Consider the following 11,110-nt stretch of genomic DNA (forward strand, 5'->3'; position numbering starts at 1 on the left):
TATCTACCTTCATAACATTTGCCATATCCTATAAGCATACCCTGTGTACGTCTCACAATAATAACCTTGGTTTTACGACCATCTAAGCAACTTGGCGCATGGCCTCTCGCTTTCATTTTTACCTTAACCGCTTCACTCCAACGACACGTTTTAAAATTTTAATCCAGCTTTCTCCAGACGATTTTATTCCTATGATTTTTTTCTGCTTTTGGGAGACTGGTGCACCCGCAACAAACAACTGATACTGCTGATCTGCAGTCAAATAAAGCCATTGATGTCGGCTGTTGTGGGTACGCCATGGTAGTTTGTAGACCTGACTTCAGCTACCGATACCACGCTAATTTTCAGTCTGTGGAGAGGGAAGCGGGAGAGACAACAGGACTTAAGTTTTCAATATGCCACTCAATTTTAGTGTCAATGGGGAGAGTAGCGGGAGTGACGACAGTGCTTTAGCTGGGGATAGTGCTTCTGATTTACTTCTCTATCGGTGTTGGAGAGGGACGCCTTCACGTGGTGCCACCGATATAACCGGACGACTCAAATGCCTGGTTATATAAGAGGCCCTCAATTAATTCCCTATCCTTCGAAAGGAGGTAGTGGACTGCAGAGGGAGGGTAACTTAAGCCTGCAGTCCACCGGATTTACGTTTTTAATGAGCTTAGGGTTGAAACTAGTACTGGTGGTAGGTGAGGGCGCCCATCATCCATTCAGTTGATGTAGTGCTACCTGTTTCTTCCTTCATGCCTCCCATTTTTTTTCCTGTATCTATCATCTTCTCTTCCTATTTCTTCCATCCTTCCTGTCGCTATTTACTGCTCTTCTTTCCACTTCAGGTGGCCCTACACCGAGTGACAAGCCAAACGGTTTCCTGTACCTCACCAAACCATTTACAACGCTGGGTGGTAACCATATAATCAAATAACGGGGTGACGTGGGGGCTATAATGGTGCCCCTGTTAACAGGGTGGACAGACACATATGGGGCGTCCGCCCAGGAACCAAACCACCACACTAATCCCAGCGGCCAGCCACTTGAGAACATCGGTTCACTGCACAGGACAGCCCTTCAGGGGCAGTTGTTTGCCTTCAGTTGATGATCTGCTCGAGCAGACTGACTGAGGTAGCATAACAACAACACTACCACCACCACCTTCACCACCACCACCACCACCACCACCACCAACAACAACAACAACAACAACAACTACTACTACTACTACTACTACTACTACTATGACGTCAGCATTTTACGAAAAGTGTGTGTTCCATGTATTTTCGCCTTCCTGTATACCAGCTACTAGTGTAACAGATGCAGGATAATTATATATATATATATATATATATATATATATATATATATATATATATATATATATATATATATTCTGCTTGTCGATAATGACGTTTTAAACATTCATTGTTAAGGTTCTCTCTGTTGGCGAATTCTTTCACGCTCTCAGGCTCCTTTGATTAACTCTGAACTGAATAATATCGTCTGGGATTAACTGAACCACAATGCCAGAGCTGTTCTGACCATAAGAAGGTTATTGATGACAGTATTAACACCTTCAGAATCCTATGCTTGACTTTCAAGTGAATAAAATCATATGGGGTCAGCCTGAATACAATGCTAGTGTTGTTCCGACCAAGAGAGGGTTAACAGATTCATCATGTCAATGGAAATGCTTCATGGAACAGAGGATCCGTTAATTTATGTACAGCCATGAGCAAAATCCTCCGACAATCCCCTACCAGCACTGAGTCTTGCCTCCCATACTTCTCATTTCTCCCTGAACACCAGATAGTTATAATTTCTTCTCATATACTCTTTTGTTTTCCGTTTCATGTTTCTATCACAAAACAGTTTCATATTGCACCTTCAGTCGCTACAGCAGGCAGGAAAGTTTTGACAGACTTTTGATCATGGCTGTACTTGTCTCCTTCATATGTTTTTAATGCTATATCGTTATTTACCCAAACCCAATTAGATTCATCCACCTGTAAAATCGAGCGCATAGTAGCAGCTCCCAGATTAATATATATTCACCGTTAATGCTGCTACTACTGCTCTATCTAATATATTCCTCGCCCGTATTGCTCCTCCGCCTCTTCAGATTAAATAATATTGCGCTTCTCGAGCCATAAGGGAAAGATTCTCCTATTTTCTAGCTTATAGGTTTCCCAGGAGGAGTCCTTGCTGTGGGGAACAAGACCAGGCCAGGTATTCCAGTGTAGCTTCATCCTTAGCGATATACAGGGTGAACCATTTTAACGCTCTACTTTCACTCCACCAGGCAATAATTTTCTGGTATGTTGTAGGGACGGCTCAGTCAGTGATATCAGTATGTACCCTGCACCGTTTATTCATCTCTGTGCACAGGTCCACTGTACCTGAATAATTTCCGAGACAATGCAATATCGGTGTTATGTTTTTTTTTTTTTTCTTTCCATTTTCATCATGTGATAATGAACTTGGAGAAGAGTCAATTAAGTAACATCATTTCCTTTTTCTTAAAGCTTTCCAAAGATATGCAGATCCGCCCGCTGTAGCTGTAATGGTTTTCAAAATAACACAGCTTTGGTTACCTCCCATTACTACCGGTTTAATGGTACTCTTGCTCGTTTCGCTCACTCAAACGGGAGGCTTATGAAAATATAACAGATTTTACTTAAATTATATTTCTCAAAGTTCACTACGCTGTTACTGGAAAAGCCAAAAGGAGAAAATTCGAACACCAAAACAATTATTTCAAAATGCACAGGTGTTAAGTTACTGTGGATTTATGCATATAGTTGGAAAGTTTATGGAAAAATAATATTATTATTTAAGTGACTTTTCTCTAAATTTGGCTCCACCTTGCTGAAAAAAGCCAAAAGCGCCAAGATGAGCACTAAAGCTGGGTTATTTCGGAAATTACTATAGCTACAGTGCATTTACGCAGGTCTTTGGAAGGCTGAACGAGTAACGGGTGATGTTTAAGTGACTTTTTTCTCAAAATTTGCTAACATACCGCAGAAAAGAGCCCAATAATGTCAAACTGAGCACAAAAATTTAGTCGAGTGTGTGGGCAGGCATGCATTAGCAGGAGGATTCAAAGCCCCAAAACTGATACTATGCACATTCTGAAGAAAGGTACGTGATATCAACGTGTGAATTAATATCAGGCAAGTGGGATGGTACACTTTTTTATTTTCTTTTTATCTAAAACAATAGCAAGCTTCCTCGCTCAAATATGTTTCAGGTGTGGACGCCGTTGTCCTTTATCTTCCTGCGATCACAATTTTCTTCCATACGACATCGCCTTCTGTGTTATTCTCTATTAATTTAACTTAGCCTATAACTGCCTTCTTTCCATTATAAGTTCCTAGCTGTAGCAAGAAATCATCACTAGAGGATGATGTTGGTCTCGAAGATGTGCTGCGGAAAGGATGCAGTGCCGTTGGGTTGTCTTATTCTGCTACTGAACTACGGGAAATAGGGTGCAAAAAGACAAAATTACCTCTCAAGGTAACTTCTTTTTTTTCCTGTGACATATATCTCGTTTAATTTTTGCCATCTCTAGACGATCTTATTGAGTTTATACTTTACGAATTGGAGGAATTAGATATAGCCTTCACTACCCTCATCCCAACCAGGGTGATTTCCAAGCTTGAACAGTGTCGCGTGGGCATAAGAAGAATAATATAAGAAAAAAACTGCGACCGGATTGACGGAGTCCAGGTGGAGGAGGTACAGCAGTTCATTACATGCTCCCTCATAACACTGCGTGCTCCATGGAGAATTCTTGGCGCATTCCGCGTGATGTAAAACAAACTGGAACAATTAGAGGTCAAAACACCCCTTTTGAAAATTTCAATCAACATGATATTGAAACGGTCCAGCTGTGACCCAGTTGTGACCATCGTGCGAAATTTCATCGAAATCCTTTTTCCAGTCTCGGTTGCTCAACACACACACGCACACAAACACAGAGAGAGAGAGAGACAGAGAGAGACAGACAGACAGACAGAGACAGAGACAGAGACAGACAGACTCGCAGCCCACCTCTCGCCGAGGCAACACCGCCGCTGTTCCCGGCGGGACCAGCTCTCCACAGCAGCCGTACCAGCCGAGGGTCGAGCCTGTCCTTCCATCTGAGGGAGTGCCCTGGTCGGTCCACCTGGAGGTCGAGGCTCCTCCGCCCTTACTACCCGGCCGACGACCCTCCCTCCGCCACCACCAGGACCGGGGTTGTGCCCTTGTGACGACCGGGACCGGGCCTCCCCTCCATGCTTCCATCTGCTGCTGGGGAGCTGGATGAGTTTCCATTGCCCTTTCCATCAGGGGCTGGGGGCTGAGGGCAGCGTCGGGGCGGTTTTTCATCTCAGCACTTGTTGGCGTCCCCTACATCGGCGCCACGCAGTCCACTGTGCTTTCGCCGTCCCGCCCTGCCCTCCTCGACCATCGTGTCCCAGTTTGCCGTTACCACCGCGCCTTCCCCTCGCCTTGTTCGCCACCTCGTCAGCCTTCGTGCCAGCCCAGCTCTGCTCTCATTGGAGAGCCATCATCTGCTGCTTCCCTGACGGGCTCTTTGTTTGCCCGTGCCCCACCAAGTGTGGGACAAATATTACACAACAACAACAACGACAGAGAGAGAGAGAGAGAGAATTATAGTATATTAAAGTCTTGTCATTTCCATGCAATACCATTTATAGTGGGAAAAACTTCCCACTCTGAAAGTATTACTGAAGGCGAAATCTGCCCCCTCAGGTTCCGTATGTCTCTATGAGCTTAATAAAAAATCGTCTGGATATAAGTGTGAAGGGGTTAAAACAAACGAACTTCCGTATATCAGTTCTTTACACGACTAGGGAGTTAGGACTGTGTATGAAGAGTTGAGAGAAAGGATGCAGCTTAATGTATTAATGTTGTGATAGGATGGTATAGACTGAGATGGCTTGCACATGTGGCAAGGATGAAGGATGGCACCTGGTTATAAAGGGCGAGAGGTGTGAACGCTGAGGATAGAGTTTCGAGATATAGACTGTAAAAAACTTAGGATGAGTCATACAGTATGGCCTCGGGGATGAGGGACTGAATAGGAAGGCTGCAAGAGAATGAGCAGAGTGGAGAGTCGCCATTAGGTGATCAAGGCGGACGCACGCAAGCCCGTTGGAGCCTTTAAAAACTAGAAAGCACTCAGAGAGCGCGTACCTCAGCCAATGTCATTGTCATTAAAAAGGATCCGGATCCGGATCCTTGGAGATATTGTGTGGAATACATAGGATCCAGATCAGCCCCCAAATTTAATCAATTGCTCCTCGACCCATGGCCCACTCTTCCACAAAATTTTATTGAAATTCATTGAGAACTTTTGGCGACACTGTACGGGGTACATAGGATCCGGATCCGGATCCGCCCCCAAAGTCAAACAAATCTTTCTTGGTTCATGGCCCACCCTTCCACAACATTTAAATGAAATTCATTGAGAACTTTTTATGATATCATGTGGATAAACAAACAGATAAACACAGGTGAATACATAACCTCCTCCAACTTCGTTGGCCGAGGTAACAAACGGACGAACGAACATCCTCCTTCATAACATCCTTGACTGCATATTCCTCATATCTGGCCCAATGCTTCCCAGCTCACAACATAACCCCCTCATCTGATATCAGGCTTTATACGAGTTCAGGGTGTTCATCATTATAATTCCTTTCTCATAATACCTCCTCTCTCATCAGCTAACTCACTGTTACATTGGTCTGCCTTTACTTCATCCATGAACTGTATATTAAATTGATGTATATATGCAAAAACCTGCACACTCCTGCATGTGCCCATAACGCATAAGCTCAAACATGCCTATATCAGTACTTGGATACTTGTATAAACATACTCATATTCACCTGTATGTTTATCCTTGCTTTTTGTCCAGAGAGAACAGACAAGGATAAGAATATCTTGGTGAAGGCGAAGCCACACTTGGCACAGCATATTTGGTCAATTCAAGTCAGGACAGGTCGAGTCAGATCATGGATCGCCACTCTACCCTCTCCTCCCTAGAGCCAGGATATACAATTACACGTATCCATGCACATACATATACTCGTATGTACATGTGCACACTCATGTAGCTATAATCACACACGTACTTTTGTAATTGTTGATAATAAAGATTGCATCAAGATGTATATCTGATCTCTTTGTAAAGCTATTTATGGTTCTGCTTTTGACCACATTCCTTGGGAGTTTAATCCAGTAATTTACAATGGAGAAGGTGAAGCAGATTTTGACTGTATTAAGATTAGTCTTCCTTGCTGGCAGCTTTATGTCGTTTCCTCGGATTGTGATCTCGGCAATAACATTAAATAGATTGTTTGATTCGATATTACTAAAGCCGTTGAGTATCTTAAAAACATTCAGCAGTTGACCCCCGAATCTGCTATTTCTAAGAAAGCATAAATTCCGTGTCTTAAGCCTGTCGAGCTTTGGTTTATTCCTCAGGGAAATGATTAACTAGGTGCCCCTGCATTGTACAGTTTCCAGTTTCTCTGTATCTTTGAGTAGATATGGTGCCCAAAATTGAGCTCCAAACTCTAAGCGCGGCCTAACTATGCTTTTGTATCGAAGGATCACAATATCATTACATTTATAGGTAAAATCCCTTTTGATGAATCCTATGGCTTTGCTGGCTTTATTCGCGGCAGAGGTACGCTGATCAGAAAAATCGAGATTATCTGAAATTTTTATTCCTATATTTTTTACCTGTAAATACTTCCTAATTTCCAGGCCTTGCATTTCGTAAGAGTACTTTTATTTTTCCCCACGTTGCAAGATCCGGCATTTACTTATGCTGAAGGGCATTTGCTATTTTTCTGACCATTCAGCACTTGTTTTAAGGTCATTTTGAAGGCTAACTAGCTAATTCTGTCCTCTTCAGTTAACACAGTATTGCTGATTTTTTGTCATCCTCAGATTTAGAAAACAAACTGTTTAGCTAAACATTAATATAGTTAATATATGTTATGACCAAACTGGCCTCAACATTGGTCCCTGAGAAACACCATTAGTTACGGGGGTCCAGTCTGACTCAATTTAATTTTTTGCGACACGTTGTTTTCTGTCATTTAGCCAGCTACCTATCCACTTCAGAATGTTTCCGTCGATTCCTAGTAATTTTACCTTTCTCATTAATTTATTATGTGGTACTTTGTCAAAGGCTTTCTGGAAATCTAAATGATTATAATAAAGACGTGGTACCGTCATTATTTGTAAAAAGCTTATAATACTTGATTAGATTTGTGAGGCATGATCTCCGAGACCTAAAGCCGTGCTGGTTGTTGCTAATCATTACTAATTATTACATTTTAGGAAGTCAACTATCCTCTCTCTTATCAGTGCTTGAAGGATTTTTCCCATAACAAAGGTTAAGTTAATAAGTCTATAGTTACCTAGTTGATCTCTACTGCCTTTTATATATACTGTATAGAGGTTACGTCTGAAAGTCTCCAATCTTCTGGAACCTTTCCTTGCTGTCCGCTACAGTTTTGTTTTTTCAAATATTCTCGGGTAAAAATTGTCTACACCAGGGGTTTTGTTATTATTTGTTTTACTAATTTTGTCTTTGACGTCATTATTGCTAATATGCATATTACTTAATACGTTGTGGGATCACAGTCATTGCTCTTCGATGTTTACATTAGCATCGTTTGTGAAGACTAAACTGAAAAATATTTAAAGTGAAAGCATTTTTTTTTGTTTTTTTTTTTTGCCATCCCAGGTAAGGGCTCCTTCGGGGCTAGGGAGTGGGCCATTACCAGTCTTAAGACGTTTATTTCCGTTTATGTACCCATAAAAGATCTTAGGAGGCGTTTAGCTCGTTTTAGCCATGGCACTTCAAACTATCGTTTAGTTGTTCTAATGATTTTTTTTTTTCAACTTTCCTTCTCGTATTGTCTTATAAAATATTCGCTGGTGTGACTCTAAGTAAACTGTGAAGATTTTTTTTTTAATTGCTGTCTGCATTAAACCACGCCCGTTCGTTTTTTACCTACTTCCTGCCTTGGCTTCATCGGTACATATTTGTTTTGAGTAGACGTGAATTTTTGTGTAAATTTTGCCCATATTTCATTTACATTGTTAATTTTTTCTAGATGGGGAGAGAGAGAGAGAGAGAGAGATACGTAATATGCATAATTAATCGCTAAGGAAGAGGTACTAAGAAGCATCCAATGGCCCCACGAGCACTGACCCAAGATGCAAGTCACTCCACTTCGCCATCACCCACGTCAGGGCCTCGTGGATGATGTTATATAAAAGTTTGTCCTTTACTCCTGTACCTGGCTGACTTACACAACGCCGAGTGGATGGAGGACTCAATTTTCCAGCCACTCAAACAAAGTATCTGGAACTGCTGTGCTGGAATAGTGCTGGATTGTTATCGGTGTTTTTCTCTTCCCTACTTCTGTCTCTCTCTCATCATCATCTCTGCCGATCCGTGAATCTGGTGAGACTTTTTTTTTCCTCTTGATATTTGTAGATGAATCTGTTAAGTGCTGCGGAGACCTTTGAATTGGATAGGTTAGATAATTATAGTCTTAGTTAACTCCTTCATTATCAGAGACCTTTATTAAGTTAAAGAAAATCCTCTAGAAAAGTCTATGAATAAGCTTAAAAAAAAAAAAAAGTAAATTATAAGTCACCTGGTGGAAGAAGCTAAGAAGATGGGATATGGAAAATATATAGGATTCGTCCGCTTGCCTGGTAGTCTGGCTTCCAATTGTCATGAATCATTGGAGGGTGAAAAGAGGCTTCACCGGAGGCTGGAAATATGTGAAAGTATACATGCTATTTTTAGGTCACTGTTACTCCTGGTTGTATTCTTCCTTGTACTGGAACACATTGTGATTACTAATGGGCTTTGAACCCCAGTATAATTTGTTAACTCAATAATATTGTGAGTTGTTTTCAAGCTGAACAAAATTGCTTAACGTTATCCCACATAAACTATTTTCCCAAAGTAGTGTAGAACACTCGTATTGATACGGATTGCAGGGAAGTATTGAAATGAATTTCTGTTATTGCTGATAGTGGATAAATATAGGGGAGAGTATGTGGACGGACTTTTTTTCTCTAGTGTTCTAAAACTGTTACTTTCTCGAATTTCTTATATATATATATATATATATATATATATATATATATATATATATATATATATGTATATATGTATATGTATATATGTATATATATATATATATGTATATATGTATATGTATATATGTATATATATATATGTATATATGTATATATATATATGTATATATATATATATATATATATATATATATATATATATATATATATATATATATCAGTGACGTAGTGGGGACTGACCATAGTTTTTCACTTTAACTTGGCAGAAATTTCCCGTACCTCGATGGCAGACTAAGGCAATACTATGGAATCTACATCCTTTTCACAGCACATCTTCGTGACTATTACTACTTTCTTGTCGTAATATCTTGTTACACCTCATCGTTCAAGAGGGAACGGTGTCAAGTTTAGCCGAGGTAAGAGTGAAAAAGAATTCAGTTTGACGCGTCTCAGTCAGAAAGTGTTCTCATTTTTTATTCCCGTCAGCACTGTTTCCAAACCCTCGCTCTCTCGTAACGCCAAGGGAAAAAACAAGTGTAGTTGTAGAGACGGACATTCATCAGCGTGTGCGTCTCTTGTGCTCTCCCAGTCAGTGTTCTTTTGCCGCGGTGACAGTAACATCACTCACTCTAGCGGCCGGAAGCAGAGCATGTAGGGGCGGCCTTAGCTGATGGTAGTCGTGGCTGTGGTGGAAGTTATGGGCGTGAAAGATGTGGCGGGAATGGTTGTGGTAATGGTTTCGTTGTTGTAGTTGTGGTTGTAGTGGAAGTTATAGTTGTGGTTGTTGTGGTGGTGGCAGTAGTTGTGGTTGAGTGCGGTTTTGATGTTGGTACTGGTTGTGGCTGAATGTGTGGTTGTGGTGGTGGTACTGGTTATGGTTGAGTTTGGTAGTGATGGTGGTAGTATTCGTGGTTGTGTGGCTATGGTGATGGTAGCAGTGGTGATAGTGTGGTTGTAATGGTGCTGGTAGTTGTGGCTGAGTGTGGTTGTGGTGGTGGTGGTACTTGTGTGTGGTTGTGGTGGTGGTAGTACTTGTGTGTGGTTGTGGTGGTGGTGGTACTGGCGACATTGTGGTTGAAATGGTGGTGGTGCTGATGACAGTGTGGTTGTAGTGGTGGTAGATGTGGTTGTGTGGTTGCGGTAGCATTAGTAGTTATGGTTGGGTGGTTGTGGTAACATTAGTAGTTGTGGTTGTGTGCCTGTGATAGCATTTGTAGTTGTGGTTAAGTGTGGTGGTGGTGGCAGTAGATGTGGCTGAGGTTGGCTTTGGTGGTGGTGGTAGTTGTGCTGAACGTGGTGGCAGAGGTAGTACTTGAGGGGGTTGTTACTGAATGTGGCTGTTGGAGGTGTCTACGTATGCACTGCAGTTGTAGCTAAGTGTGGTGGTTGTTGTGGTTGTATTTGTGGTAGACTGTGGTGGTAGAAACTGTGGTTGAGTGTGGTTGTGATGATTAATATGGATGAATGTGGTTGTGGTTTATTATGACTATGGTACTTGTTGTTGTGACTGTGTGGTGATAATAGCTGTGACATAGCGTGGTTGATGAGTGCGGTAGCTGTGTGTGACCGTGGTGGTTGTCGATGGCTGTGGTGGTGATAGCTGTGGATGAGTGTGGTGGTGATAGCTGTGGATGTGTGTCTGTGATGGTGATAGCTGTGGATGTGTGGCTGTGGTGGTGATAGCTGTGGATGAGTGGCTGTGGTGGTGATAGCTGTGGATAAGTGGCTGTGGTGGTGATCAATGTGGATGAGTGGCTGTGGTGGTGATAGTTGTGGATGAGTGGCTGTGGTGGTGATCAATGTGGATGAGTGGCTGTTGTGGTGATAGCTGTGGATATGAGACTGTGGTGGTGATAGCTGCGAATGACTGTGGTGGTAGAGGCGCTGATGGCTATGAATGACTGGTTGTGATAGTGATGCAAGCTCACTGTGGTAGTTAACGGGCAGATGGTATTGTTATCGTGGTTAA

The sequence above is a fragment of the Coenobita brevimanus genome, chromosome 6 (genome assembly GCF_032717465.1).
Source record: "Coenobita brevimanus isolate Jiangsu-jjx chromosome 6, ASM3271746v2, whole genome shotgun sequence".
Classification (NCBI taxonomy): Eukaryota; Metazoa; Arthropoda; class Malacostraca; order Decapoda; family Coenobitidae; genus Coenobita; species Coenobita brevimanus.